Source organism: Oncorhynchus clarkii, chromosome 18 (assembly GCF_045791955.1).
Source record: "Oncorhynchus clarkii lewisi isolate Uvic-CL-2024 chromosome 18, UVic_Ocla_1.0, whole genome shotgun sequence".
Lineage (NCBI taxonomy): Eukaryota > Metazoa > Chordata > Actinopteri > Salmoniformes > Salmonidae > Oncorhynchus > Oncorhynchus clarkii.
Window position 1 is genome coordinate 39,220,667 of NC_092164.1, and position 15,653 is coordinate 39,236,319.

The following is a 15,653-nucleotide window of genomic DNA, read 5'->3' on the forward strand; positions in this document are numbered from 1 at the left end:
GCCTCAGACGCAAACAATGTCAAATGTGTCAAATGTGGTGGTCTTTCTCGGGTACATAAGCATTTCCCCATTCAATCCATTACCATATACTGTACCATAGGCTTTCTCTATAGTACATTCATTAGGGTTGTCTAGTAATGAATAGAATGCCATCTTCACAGGTGAAATATCATGCGATTATGGGGAAATGTGTCTACCTGCTCACTTTCTTTTGTAAGTATATTGATGGATGGATGGATGGATGGATGGATGGTGAGACTGACTGACTGACTGATTGATTGATAGAAAGACAGACATGTAGGTACTGATAATAGATAGATAGATAGATAGATAGATAGATATAGATAGATAGATAGATAGATAGATAGATAGATAGATAGATAGATAGATAGATAGATAGATAGATAGATAGATAGCAGAGGAAGCTAGTGGACGGGGCTACATGAGGACGGGCTCATTGTAATGGCTGGAATGGGATTGACAGAACGTGTCAATGAGGTTTCCATATGTCTGATAAGTTTGATACCATTTCATTTACTCCAATCCAGCCATTACAATGAGCACGTCTCCCACCAGCCGGCACTGATAGATAGTTTGCAAATGGATTCAATAAGCTATTTCCTGTTCTTTTCTAGATGTTTCTGGACTACGCTTTCTGTCTGCATCAGCTGTGGTCCATTTTGTTCAGGCTGGACAAAATACTTCCCTGTCGTGCAACCTCACAAACAGCAGAGAAATAATCTGGTTCCAAATGCGCTCAGAGGAACTTGTCACCCTTATAACTGTTACCAGGCTATCACGTTTTCTAAATACTGCAGCAGTTATTAATGAGGAAGACACGGGTCACTTTGACACAAAGGAAAACAACAGTTTGGAGATCATTGTGGTGACAGAAGCAGATTTGGGATTGTACTACTGTGCTGGTCGCTACAATGGGACAGTGCGATTTGGAAAAGGCATCCGCCTGACCTTTACAGGTATGTTGTTGGTCATCATTATATTAGTCAAATATGTATTTTGCCGAGTCTAAGAAATGCATTAGCTTGTCTTTAGTGTACTGAATAGATACCTTTATAATGAAGTCTCAAAACCTTGCGTTACTTATACAGAGGTCATGTAACCAGGTGCACAGGGTATTTAGATATATACAAAAAAATGTATGTATGTACTGTATACTGAACAAAAATCTAAGTGCAACACGTAAAGTGTTTCATGAGCTGAAATAAAAGATCCCAGAAATTTTCCAAATGCAGAAAAAGCTTATTTCTCTCCCATTTTGTGCAGAAATTTGTTTACATCCCTGTTAGTGAGCATTTCTCCTTTGCCAAGACAATCCATCCACCTGACAGGTGTGGCATATCAATAAGCTGAATTAAGAGCATGATCATTACACAGGTGCACTTTGTGCTGAGGACAATAAAAGGCCACTCTAAAATGTGCAGTTTTGCCACACAACGCCACGGATGTCTCAAGTTTTGAGGGAGCGTGAAATTGGCATGCTGATTGAAGGAATGTCCACCAGAGCTGTTGCCAGAGAATGTAATATTCATTTCTCTATCATAAGCCGCCTCCAACGTCACCTCACAACCTCAGACCATGTGTAACCACGCCAGCCCAGGACCTCCACATCCGGCTTCTTTACCTGCTGGATCGTCTGAGACCAGCCATCCGAACAGCTGATGAAACGGAGGAGTATTTCTGTCTGTAATAAAGCCCTTTCGTGGTGAAAAACACATTCGGATTGACTAGGCCTGGCTCCCCAGTGGGTAGGCCTGGCTCCAAAGTGGTTGGGCCTATGCCCTCCCATAGATTAGCGCCTAATACATTTATTTTAATTGACTGATGACGCTGTCCAGTGTTCCATGTAAGTTTTTCAAGAGAAAAATACTTTGAGGTTAAACATGAGACCACACGGATGGCCAAAAAAAGACAGTTGACCTTGTGGGTAACATACGGTGCATTCTGAAAGTATTCAGACCGCTTCACTTTTTCCACATTTTGTTACGTTACAGCCTTATTCTAAAGTGGATTAAATACATTTTCCCTCATCAAGCTACATACAATACCCCATAATGACAAGTCGAAAACCACCTGTGGTAAATTCAATTGATTAGAATTTATTTGTAAAGGCACACACCTGTCTATATAAGGTCACACAGTTTACAGTGCATGTCAGAGCAAAAACCAAGCCATGAGGTCAAAGGAATTGTCCACAGGATTTTGTCAAGGCACAGATCTGGGGAAGGGTACCAAAACAATTCTGCAGCATTGAAGGTCCCCAAGAACACAGTGGCCTCCATCATTCTTAAAGGGAAGAAGTTTGGAACCACCAAGACTCTTCCTAGAGCTGACTGCCCAGCCAATCTAAGCAATTGGTGAGAAAGGCCTTGGTCAGGGAGGTGACCAAGAACCCGATGGTCACTCTGACAGAGCTCCAGAATTTCTATGTGGAGATGGGAGAACCTTCCAGAAGGACAACCATCTCTGCAGCACTCCACCAATCAGGCCTTTATGGTAGAGTGGCCAGAAGGAAGCCACTCCTAAGTAAAAGGCACATGATAGCCCGCTTGGAGTTTGCCAAAAGGCACCTAAAGACTCTCAGATCATGAGAAACACGATTCTCTGGTCTGATGAAACCAAGATTGAACTCTTTGGCCTGAATGCCAAGCGTCACATCTGGAGGAAACTTGTCACCATCCCTACGGTAAAGCATGGTGGTGGCAGCATCATGCTGTTGGTATGTTTTTCAGCAGCAGGGACTGGAAGACTAATCAGGATCGAGGGAAAGATGAACGGAGCAAAGTACAGAGAGATCCTTGATGAGAACCTACTCCAGAGCTCTCAGGACCTCAGACTGGGGCTAAGGCTCGCCTTCCAACAGGACAACAAACCGAAGCACATAGCCAAGACAATGCAGGAGTGGCTTCGGGACAAGTCTCTGAATGTCCTTGAGTGGCCAGGCAGAGCCTGGACTGGAACCTGAACACTGGGGAGACCTGAAAATGGGAGAAACTCCTCAAATACAGGTGTGCCAAGATTGTAGTGTCATACAGTGCCTTGCGAAAGTATTCGGCCCCCTTGAACTTTGCGACCTTTTGCCACATTTCAGGCTTCAAACATAAAGATATAAAACTGTATTTTTTTGTGAAGAATCAACAACAAGTGGGACACAATCATGAAGTGGAACGACATTTATTGGATATTTCAAACTTTTTTAACAAATCAAAAACTGAAAAATTGGGCGTGCAAAATTATTCAGCCCCTTTACTTTCAGTGCAGCAAACTCTCTCCAGAAGTTCAGTGAGGATATCTGAATGATCCAATGTTGACCTAAATGACTAATGATGATAAATACAATCCACCTGTGTGTAATCAAGTCTCCGTATAAATGCACCTGCACTGTGATAGTCTCAGAGGTCCGTTAAAAGCGCAGAGAGCATCATGAAGAACAAGGAACACACCAGGCAGGTCCGAGATACTGTTGTGAAGAAGTTTAAAGCCGGATTTGGATACAAAAAGATTTCTCAAGCTTTAAACATCCCAAGGAGCACTGTGCAAGCGATACTATTGAAATGGAAGGAGTATCAGACCACTGCAAATCTACCAAGACCTGGCCTTCCCTCTAAACTTTCAGCTCATACAAGGTGAAGACTGATCAGAGATGCAGCCAAGAGGCCCATGATCACTCTGGATGAACTGCAGAGATCTACAGCTGAGGTGGGAGACTCTGTCCATAGGACAACAATCAGTCGTATATTGCACAAATCTGGCCTTTATGGAAGAGTGGCAAGAAGAAAGCCATTTCTTAAAGATATCCATAAAAAGTGTTGTTTAAAGTTTGCCACAAGCCACCTGGGAGACACACCAAACATGTGGAAGAAGGTGCTCTGGTCAGATGAAACCAAAATTGAACTTTTTGGCAACAATGCAAAACGTTATGTTTGGCGTAAAAGCAACACAGCTGAACACCCCATCCCCACTGTCAAACATGGTGGTGGCAGCATCATGGTTTGGGCCTGCTTTTCTTCAGCAGGGACAGGGAAGATGGTTAAAATTGATGGGAAGATGGATGGCGCCAAATACAGGACCATTCTGGAAGAAAACCTGATGGAATCTGCAAAAGACCTGAGACTGGGATGGAGATTTGTCTTCCAACAAGACAATGATCCAAAACATAAAGCAAAATCTACAATGGAATGGTTCAAAAATAAACATATCCAGGTGTTAGAATGGCGAAGTCAAAGTCCAGACCTGAATCCAATTGAGAATCTGTGGAAAGAACTGAAAACTGCTGTTCACAAATGCTCTCCATCCAACCTCACTGAGCTCGAGCTGTTTTGCAAGGAGGAATGGGAAAAAATGTCAGTCTCTCGATGTGCAAAACTGATAGAGACATACCCCAAGCGACTTACTGAATAATTTTGCACGCCCAATTTTTCAGTTTTTGATTTGTTAAAAAAGTTTGAAATATCCAATAAATGTCATTCCACTTCATGATTGTGTCCCACTTGTTGTTGATTCTTCACAAAAAAATACAGTTTTATATCTTTATGTTTGAAGCCTGAAATGTGGCAAAAGGTCGCAAAGTTCAAGGGGGCCGAATACTTTCGCAAGGCACTGTATCAAAGATGACTCAAGGCTGTAAGCACTGCCAAAGGTGCTTCAAACAAAGTACTGAGTAAAGGGTCTGAATACTTCTGTAAATGTGATATTTCAGTTTTTTATTCTTTACACATTTGTAAACGTAAATTGCTTTGTCATTATAGGGTATTGTGTGTAGATGTATTAACAAAAAAAGTAGCCTTTTTTTAACTAGGCAAGTCAGATTGATCAGGGGAAAAAAACAATTTAATCAATTTTAGAGTAAGGCTGTAACGTAACAAAATGTGGAAAAATTAAAGAGGTAGTTACCCCAGAAATTGTTAGCCCAGAAATCCTTAAGTGTTATTACATACAGCCTGGAAGAACTATTGGATATCAGAGAGACGTCAACTTACCAGCACAACCAGCACTACTACCAGGAATGCAACTTTTCCAAAGCAGATCCTTTGTCTGCACCTCCCAGGGCATTTTAACTGATTCCAGAGGCTGACCCAAAACAACGTCGCCGGAGAAGAGGGTGCCGAAGTGGTCTTCTAGTTAGCCTTTGGAGGCGCGCACACCACCCACCGCTTCCGAGTATATTACTCACTAATGTCCAGTCCCTAGTTAACAAAGTTGACGAAATCAGGGCAAGAGTTGCTTTCCGAAGAGATTTCTGGGATTGTAAACATACTCACAGAAACATGGCTAGCTTGGGATATGCTGTCGGAGTCGGTACAGCCAACAGGATTTTCAGTGCTTCGCGCCGACAGGAATAAACATCTCTCCGGTAAGAAGAAGGGCGGGGGTGTATGTTTCATGATTAACGACTCGTAGTGTAATCGTAAACAACATACAGGAACTCAAGTCCTTTTGTTCACCTGACCTAGAATTCCTCACAATCAAATGCAGACCTTATTATCTCCCAAGAGAACTCTCCTCGGTTATTGTCACAGCCGTGTATATCCCCCCTCAAGCCGATACAAAGACAACCCTCAAGGAACTTCACTGGACTTTATGCAAACTGGAAACCATATATCCTGAGGCTGCATTTATTGTAGCTGGGGGTTTTAACAAAGCTAAATTGAGAACAAGGCTACCTAAATTCTATCAGCATATCGAATGCAGTTCACGAGCAAGTAACATGCTCGACCATTGCAACTCTAACTTCCGCGATGCATACAAGGTCCTCCCCCACCCTCCTTTTGGCAAATCTGACCATGACTCCATCTTGTTGCTCCCTTCCTATAGGCAGAAACTAAATTAGGAAGCGCCCGTACTTAGGTCTATCCAATGCTGGGCTGACCAATCGGATTCCACGCTTCGAGATTGTTTCAATCACTGGGATATGGACTGGGATATGTTCTGGGTAGCTTCAGAGAATAACATGGATGTATACGCTGACTCGGTGAGCGAGTTTATTAGGAAGTGTGTAGGAGATATTGTACCCACTGTGACAATTAAGACCTTCCCTAACCAGAAACCGTGGATGAATGGCAGCATTCGCGCTAAACTGAAAGCAGGTTCCACCGCATTTAATCATGGCAAGGCGACTGGGAATATGGCTGAATACAAACAGTGTAGTTATTCCCTCCATAAGGCAATCAAATAAGCAAAGTGTCAGTATAGAGACAAAGTGGAGTCGCAATTCAACGGCTCAAACATGAGACATATGTGGCAGGGTCTACAGACAATCATGGATTACAAACAGAACACTAGCCCCGTCGCAGACATTGACATCCTGCTTCCAGACAAACTAAACACCTTCTTTGCCCACTTTGAGGACAATACAGTGCCACCGACGCGGCCCACTACCAAAGACTGTGGGCTCTCCTCCGTGGCCAACGTGAGTAAAACATTTAAACGTGTTAACCCTCGCAATCCCCACATGCTTCAAGATAGCCACCATTGTTCCTGTTCCCAAGAAAGCAAAGGTAACTGAACTAAATGACTATAGCACTCACTTTTGTCATCATGAAGTGCTTTGAGAAACTAGTCAAGGACTATATCACCTCCACCCTACCTGACACCCTAGACCCACTCCCATTTGCTTACCGCCGCAATAGGTCCACAGACAATGCAATCGCCATCACACTGCACACTGCCCTATCCCATCTGGACAAGAGGAATACCTATGTAAGAATGCTGTTCATTGACTCCAGCTCAGCATTCAACACCATAGTAACCTCCAAACTCATCATTAAGCTTGAGACCCTGGGTCTCGACCCCACCCTGTGCAATTGGGTTCTAGACTTCCTGACGGGCCACCCCCAGGTGATGAAGGTAGGAAACAACATCTCCACTCCGCTGATCCTCAACACTAGGGCCCCACAAGGGTGCGTTCTCAGCCCCCTCCTGTACTCCCTGTTCACCCAAAACTGCGTGGCTATGCACGCCTCCAACTCAATCATCAAGTTTGCAGATGACACAACTTGATTACCAACAATGGCGAGACAGCCTACAGGGAGGAGGGGAAGGCTCTCGGAATGTGGTGTCAGGAAAATAACCTCTCACTCAATGTCAGCAAGACAAAAGAGATGCTCATGGACTTCAGGAAACAGCAAAGGGAGCACCCCACTATCCACATCGACAGGACAGCAGTGGATAAGGTGAAAAGTTTTAAGTTCCTCGGTGTACATATCACCGACAATCTGAAATGGTCCACCCACACAGACAGTGTGGTGAAGAAGGCGCAACACAGCCTCAACCTCAGGAGGCTGAATAAATGTGGCTTGTCATTGAAAACCTTCACAAACGTTTACAGGTGCACAATTGAGAGCATCTTGTCGGGCTGTATCACCGCCTGGTACGGCAACTGCACCACCCACAACCACAGGGCTCTCCAGAGGGTGGTGCGGTCTGCACAACATATCACCGGGGCAAACTACCTGCCCTCCAGGACACCTACAACACCCGATGTCACAGGAAGGCAAAAAAAATCATCAAGGACAATAACCACCCGAGCCACTGCCTGTTCACCCTGCTTCTATCCAGAAGGTGAGGTCAGTACAGGTGCATCAAAGCTGGGACCGAGAGATTGAAAAACAGATTCTATCTCAAGGCCATCAGATTATTAAACAGCCACCACTAGCACAGAGAGGCGGATGCCTACTTACAGACTTGATATCATTGGACACTTTAATACATGGAACACTAGTCACTTTAATAACGCCACTTTAAGAATGTTAACATATCTGGCATTACTCATCTCATACTGTATGTATAGACTGTATACTGTATCCTACACTATCTCTTCTATCTATCGCATCTTAGCCGCTCTGTCACTGCTCATCCATATATTTGTATATTTATATATTCTTATTCCATTCCTTTACTAGATTGTGTGTATTAGGTTTTGTTGTGGAATTGTTGATATTACTGCTGTACTGTCGGATATAGAAGCATAAGCATTTCGCTACACTCGCAATAACATCTGCTAACCATGTTTATGTGACCAATAAAATTTGATTTGATTTTGATTTGATTTGTTTGAGGTTTCTGTTTCTGCTCAGCTCTCCTCCCACAGCAACCCTATCCCTGGGCTGGTGTGTGGTAACCGCTGTGTGGTTTGTGTTCCAGACGCAGAGGTGGCAGAGAGGGAATTGGTGTCGTGTTGGACTCTCCTGGCCTGTGTTGCCCCAGTCTCAGTCTTGTTTGGCACCCTCTGTCTCTTTGGACTCTGTTTCCAGTCAGGTGAGCTTTCTGCAATTCCTTGGCTTGCCGCCCTATATTTATAGAGGAAAGTTTGCACTTATTTCTCATCAGTGCATCAAACAGAAGCATATGCCAAAGGAGGGTCAACCAGTTATTAAATCCAAGGGTTCAAATACTTTTCCCAACCTGCACTGTGAATGTTTACACGGTGTGTTCAATAAAGACATGAAAATGTATAATTGTTTGTTATTAGTTTAAGCAGACTGTGTTTGTTTATTGATATGAAGATGAAGATCAGGTTCAATTTTATGACCAATTTATGCAGAAATCCAGGTATTTCCAAAGGGTTCACATACTTTTTCTTGCCACTGTATATTATTTTAGAGAAAGAGATTTTCTTTAGCAAGTAATACCAAAATTCTTAAAAAGATAGGAGTCAAAATTATTGGCACCCCTGTTTACAACACTCCATCACCCTACCCTTGCGAGCATAACGACACAGAGCCTTTTTCTAAAATATTTATCCGATTGGAGAACACATCGGGAGGAATCTTAGACCATTCCTCCATACAGAATCTTTCCAGATCCTTGATATCCTTCGTCTGCGCTTATGGACGGCCCTCTTCAATTCAAACCACAGGTTTTCAATGGGGTTCAAGTCCGAAAATGTTGATTTGTGGTCAATTAACCACTTCTTTGAGGATTTTGATGTGTGCTTGGGGTTATTGTCCCGCTGGAAGTTCCACTTGCAGCCAAGTGTCAGCCTCCTGGCAGAGGCAACCAAGTTTTCTGTGGATCTGATGGGGCGGTATGCAAACTAGTGTGGGTCTAGGGTCTGCCATTCTCCTTCGACCTCTCTCATCAAAGAGCTGTTTTCGCCCACAGGACTGCCGCTGACTGGATGTTTTTGTTTCTTGCACCCTTCTCATTTAACCCTAGACTCTGTCATGCGTGAAATGCCCAGGAGGGCGGCCGTTTCTAAGATACTGGATCTGTCGTGCCTGGCACCAACAATCATACCACGCTCAAAGTCGCTTAGGTCACTTGTTTTGCCCATTCTAATGTTCAAATGAACAGTAACTGAATGCCTCGATTCCTGTATGCCTGCTTTATATAGCAAGCCACGGCCACATGACCTACTGTCTGTAGGAGCGATCCATTCTCGTGAATGGGTGGTGTACCTAATAAACTGTCCGGTTATTACAGACTGTATACACACAAGTGTACAAAACATTATGAACACCTGTTCTTTCCATGACATACTGATCAGGTGAATCCAGATGAAAACTATCCCTTATTGATGTCACTTGTTAAATACACTTCAATCAGTGCTGATGAAGGGGAGGAGACAGGTTAAGTAAAGATTTTTAAGCCTTGAGACATGGATTGTGTATATGTGACCATTCAGAGAGTGAATGGGCATGGCAAAACGATTTAAGCGCCTTTGAACGTGGTATGGTAGTACGTGCCAGGCACACCAGTTTGTGTTAAGAACTGCAACGCTGCTGGGTTGTTCCACATACAAGAGTTTGCCGTGTGTATCAAGCATTGGACACCTCTCAAAGGACATCCTCAACTAAAATAAATAAAAGATCCCAGAAATTTTCCAAATGCACAAAAAGCTTATTTCTCTCAAATTTTGTGCACAAATTTGTTAAGATCCCTGTTTGTGACCATTTCTCCTTCGCCAATATAGTCCATCCCCCTGACAGGTGTGGCATATCCAGGAGCTTATTAAACAGCATGATCATTACACAGGTGCAGCTTGTGCTGGGGACAATAAAAGGCCACTGTAATATTTTCAGTTTTGTCACAACACAATGCCAGAGATGTCTCAAGTTTTGAAGAAGCGTGCAATTGGCATGCTGACTGAAGGAATGTCCACCAGAGCTCTTGCCAGATAATTGAATGTTAATTTCTCTACCATAAGCCGCCTCTAACAACGTTTTAGAGAATGTGGCAGTATGTCCAACTGGCCTCACAACCGCAGATCACTTGTAACTACGCCAGACCAGGGTGTCCACATCCGGCTTCTTCACCTGCGGGATCGTCTGAGACCAGCCACCGGACAACTGATGAAACTGTGGTTTGCACAACTGAAGAATTTCTGCACAACTGTCAGAAACCGTCTCAGGGAAGTTCATCTCCGTCCTCACCAGAGTCTTGACCTGACTGCAGGTAACCAATGTCAGTGTACATATGCTCACTTTCAATGTCCACTAGCACGCTGGAGAAGTGTGATCTTCAAGGATGAACCCCGGTTTGATCAGGCACAAGCTACGGACAATGAACACAATTGCATTTTATCAATGGCAATTTGAATCCACAGGGATGCCGTGATGAGATCCTGAGGCCCATAGTCATGCCATTCATCCGCCACCATCACCTCATATTTCAGCATGATAGTGCACTGCCCCAACCTATTTACTTATCTTTCAAACATTGTCTTAATGGATTACAACACTTCCTTAAGCAGCAGACCATTAGGACAGGTGGAGTTTTCCACAATAGCTCTCTTGAACCGGAGATGATTCCTCAGGCACATAGACCAGCCAGTAACTCTCTCTCCGTTTCTGGGGGTTGATCCTATTCTGTAGCACCACCTTGTAGGTTTTGTTATCTACTTTGGACGTGAATCTCTTGGAGAACTACTCAGCTATGTTAATGTCCGGTGTTGAGTAGACTCCTCTTCCTAAAGTAGCACCAGCTCCATCATTCCTGATGATGCCCTGGGATCCGTCCATAGCAGGTCTGTAGAAGGACACTGGCCAAACCTTGTCTCCGGTCCCCAACCATCCATCTCCATCCCTGTATTTGTTAAAAACCTTCAGGGCAATGCGGTTCCAGCCACAGGGTCTGATGTACAGCTAATTTCCCCCGAATAAACACTGTTTCCCCATCCTTAACATTTGTAAAGTCGTAGTCATACCGAGAATCAAGGAACTCATTCGTGTTCACAGAAACAGTGGTTTGTGGAATGGAAAAGCATCTGGTAAATCTAAGGCACATGGTAAAGAAAATGTCCCCAAACTTGGGTATTCCAGCTCTAGAAGGCCCTCTTGTGAGTTGAGCTCCTTTTGTGCGACCACATTGACAAAGTCCTGTGGGGTTAGTGAAAGTGTTCCCATGGTGGCTGATTCCACCTTGCAACCCAAGACAGTAGACAGAGCCTCCAAGATGAGATTTACGTTTGGCATAGTCAAATCAAATCAAATCAAATTTTATTTGTCACATACACATGGTTAGCAGATGTTAATGCGAGTGTAGCGAAATGCTTGTGCTTCTAGTTCCGACAATGCAGTAATAACAAGTAATCTAACTAACAATTCCAAAACTACTGTCTTGTACACAGTGTAAGGGGATAAAGAATATGTACATAAGGATATATGAATGAGTGATGGTACAGAGCAGCATAGGCAAGATACAGTAGATGGTATCGGGTACAGTATGTACAAATGAGATGAGTATGTAAACAAAGTGGCATAGTATAGTATAAAGTGGCTAGTGATACATGTATTACATAAGGATACCGTCGATGATATAGAGTACAGTATATACGTATGCATATGAGATGAATAATGTAGGGTAAGTAACATTTATATAAGGTAGCATTGTTTAAAGTGGCTAGTGATATATTTACATCATTTCCCATCAATTCCCATTATTAAAGTGGCTGGAGTTGAGTCAGTGTCAGTGTGTTGGCAGCAGCCACTCAGTGTTAGTGGTGGCTGTTTAACAGTCTGATGGCCTTGAGATAGAAGCTGTTTTTCAGTCTCTCGGTCCCAGCTTTGATGCACCTGTACTGACCTCGCCTTCTGGATGATAGCGGGGTGAACAGGCAGTGGCTCGGGTGGTTGATGTCCTTGATGATCTTTATGGCCTTCCTGTGACATCGGGTGGTGTAGGTGTCCTGGAGGGCAGGTAGTTTGCCCCCGGTGATGCGTTGTGCAGACCTCACTACCCTCTGGAGAGCCTTACGGTTGAGGGCGGTGCAGTTGCCATACCAGGCGGTGATACAGCCCGCCAGGATGCTCTCGATTGTGCATCTGTAGAAGTTTGTGAGTGCTTTTGGTGACAAGCCAAATTTCTTCAGCCTCCTGAGGTTGAAGAGGCGCTGCTGCGCCTTCTTCACGATACTGTCTGTGTGAGTGGACCAATTCAGTTTGTCTGTGATGTGTATGCCGAGGAACTTAAAACTTGCTACCCTCTCCACTACTGTTCCATCGATGTGGATAGGGGGGTGTTCCCTCTGCTGTTTCCTGAAGTCCACAATCATCTCCTTAGTTTTGTTGACGTTGAGTGTGAGGTTGTTTTCCTGACACCACACTCCGAGGGCCCTCACCTCCTCCCTGTAGGCCGTCTCATCGTTGTTGGTAATCAAGCCTACCACTGTTGTGTCGTCCGCAAACTTGATGATTGAGTTGGAGGCGTGCGTGGCCACGCAGTCGTGGGTGAACAGGGAGTACAGGAGAGGGCTCAGAACGCACCCTTGTGGGGCCCCAGTGTTGAGGATCAGCGGGGAGGAGATGTTGTTGCCTACCCTCACCACCTGGGGGCGGCCCGTCAGGAAGTCCAGTACCCAGTTGCACAGGGCGGGGTCGAGACCCAGGGTCTCGAGCTTGATGACGAGCTTGGAGGGTACTATGGTGTTGAATGCCGAGCTGTAGTCGATGAACAGCATTCTCACATAGGTATTCCTCTTGTCCAGATGGGTTAGGGCAGTGTGCAGTGTGGTTGAGATTGCATCGTCTGTGGACCTATTTGGGCGGTAAGCAAATTGGAGTGGGTCTAGGGTGTCAGGTAGGGTGGAGGTGATATGGTCCTTGACTAGTCTCTCAAAGCACTTCATGATGACGGATGTGAGTGCTACGGGGCGGTGCTACAATAGTGAGAGCAAGAAGGCAGAAAAACTCGTAAATCTGAATGAAAAAATCCTTCCCGTGTGTGATCAGCACAACGGTGTCTGCTCTTGTACTTTCTATACATAGACTGTGCTGTGGAGTGTAATTTTAACTTTGCATTCACTTCCTGCTGCAGTGACAAGAAAGGCAAGTAAGACAGTGTATTGTAAACATAGAAATATAATGTACAAATCTTGGTAATCCCCATTCTTGCTTTGGTTGAATGGTAAATGTAAACACAATCAAACAGTTAATACTTTGAGCGTATCTGAAGTTTGACAAGTTTACGTAAAGAGACATTATGCTCCAAAACCAAAGTTAGTCTATTGCAAATCTGCAGTTGATTCATGCATTTTTTTACTTTTAAAAGTAATATGTCGCCATTGATTATTGAAGAATATCACTTATAAATGCCTCATGTGCTTAGTTCAACTGTCCTACCCCATCAAAACCCCAAATATAAGATTGTTTTACTCCAATGCTTATAAACACTGTAATTGTAACAAACACGGTATATCCTCAAAACAGGATTAAAACTATAATTTGATCTCATGGATGGTCAGTCCTTGCATCCGTAGCTCTGCCTATGAATTTGAGAGTGGTTCCATCTCTCCAGACCCATTGCTCACCTATTTACCAAAGCAGTGGTGGGGTTACAGTTTTCTTATTGTTTGGACTGCAGATTGCCCCTTTAAAACTAAATTGTTCCCTCTTTCAGGTAAAACAACATGTTTGTGCAACACCTGTGTGAACAGGAATTCAAGTCTCAAGGTAAAAGTACTTCTGTAAATGATTGAGTCATAGCAGTTAGGACTAAACCTTATCTAACTGTAAATGTACGCCCGAGAGGTTTGGATGGCATGATGGTAATATTTCATCTCTAATCATGATGGATATGTTTTCCACAGGAAGTGGGTCTGCAATATGCCAGTCTGAAGCACACTGGTAATGCCCGCCCCGCTGATCAGCGAGTGCCAGGATTGGCCCAGGGGGATGTCACCTATGCAACAGTGGCCCAATGTGTTCACACAGGCACATGATACATCACATGTACTTCTGACATGGTTCTTGGAATATCCATTCTTGATGGAAATAAGATTGTATTTTGATTCATGCATGTATGTGTGTCTCTGTAAATATTGAAAAGGCTAATGTAATAATTATTGTTAATGTTCTCCAAAGAATCTCAATAAAAACATTTTAAGGCAACAGGATATAGAATTAGTTGGATAAAATAATCATATCTTGGGTACCTTGAAAGGCGCAAATAAATGTACTATATTATTAAAGAGCAACTTTTGTAAAATGTAGTTGTACTGTAATAAAACTAAATAAAATACGAACTGTCTGTTAAGGAGTCAAACCGTCAAATCTATGTATTATTCTCTTCAAACCCTGGAATGCTGGTCTAGCAGTGACCACAGCGGGATAGATGACGTGATGCAGGTCTCCCTGTACCCTCGATCTTTCCCTCCAGTTCTGCCGACCCAGAGATGCAAACTGAACCTCAGTGTCTTCGACATGAGAAGGGCCCTGAGACACAAACATTCATTTCAGCAATACTTTCAGTTTACAATGAGATGTATTCATTTGCACTCACTTCTTCCCCATCACCCTGTGTGACCTCAGACCCTATAAGACAAAATATGAAACAATCTCTTGTTTTCACACAAACCCTACTTTTGAGACTTTTCTGGTAGCAAACAATTAGACAGTGTTCTTTACCTAGATTTGACAAGCACCTAGTCTGGAGCTCCTTCCTGCTTGTGTCCTCTCACTATAGGAAATAAGGTGATCGTATCACATGTTTGTAAAAAGGATGTTGCATGACCACATAGGCCAATGTAATATCTTAACATGGACCTAAAAGCTTGTACAAACAACATCAGAGGTACATAATATAACAGAGTTTTTAGACATTTTTACCTGTACTGCAATTCTTTCTTCCTGTTCAGTCTATCAGCAAAAGGCCCAGCATTCCAGCCAAAAGCACCACGACGCATAGTCCAACGACAGCTTTCATCACCACAACTGAAAGACAAAAGCACAGTTCAATATGTGAAAATGTCACCTGTATTAAAGATAGCAGGTCGAAAGTTCATGCTCTCTGTAGTGAGCACAGCACGGAGGGTTGCTAACGGCAAACATAAAGCTGGGTGGCACTTATGTTCTTGTTTATCAAGACCCTCACACACTGCCATTTTAGTTTAACAAAGAGCAAAAACAGAGATTTGATATACTTTTCATTCAGTCTAATTTGTGTCTGAATGTCTGTGGACAGCCTACCATTTGTAGGTCCTTATCTCTCCCAACAACATCTGAAAATATATGGTGAAGAATATAGGTCATGGAATTTACTTTCACAGTGTTACTTTCATACTTGTGATAAGAATTGCATAGTGTTGCTGTGTGTTACCTGTTTTCATAACAGCAGTGGTACTCTGGATGTTGAGGTGATCTGGGTTTGCAAAAATAAATTAATAATCAAGTCAGGCATAAGCATGGCATTTTAAATGA

The 15,653-nt window shown here is 43.4% G+C and overlaps 1 pseudogene; it reads right to left on the reverse strand.

Moving 5' to 3' along the window:
- Positions 1-10,690: 10,690 nt before the first annotated feature.
- LOC139373898 (uncharacterized) lies at positions 10,691-11,432 on the reverse strand (annotated as a pseudogene).
- Between the last annotated feature and the right edge of the window lie 4,221 nt (positions 11,433-15,653).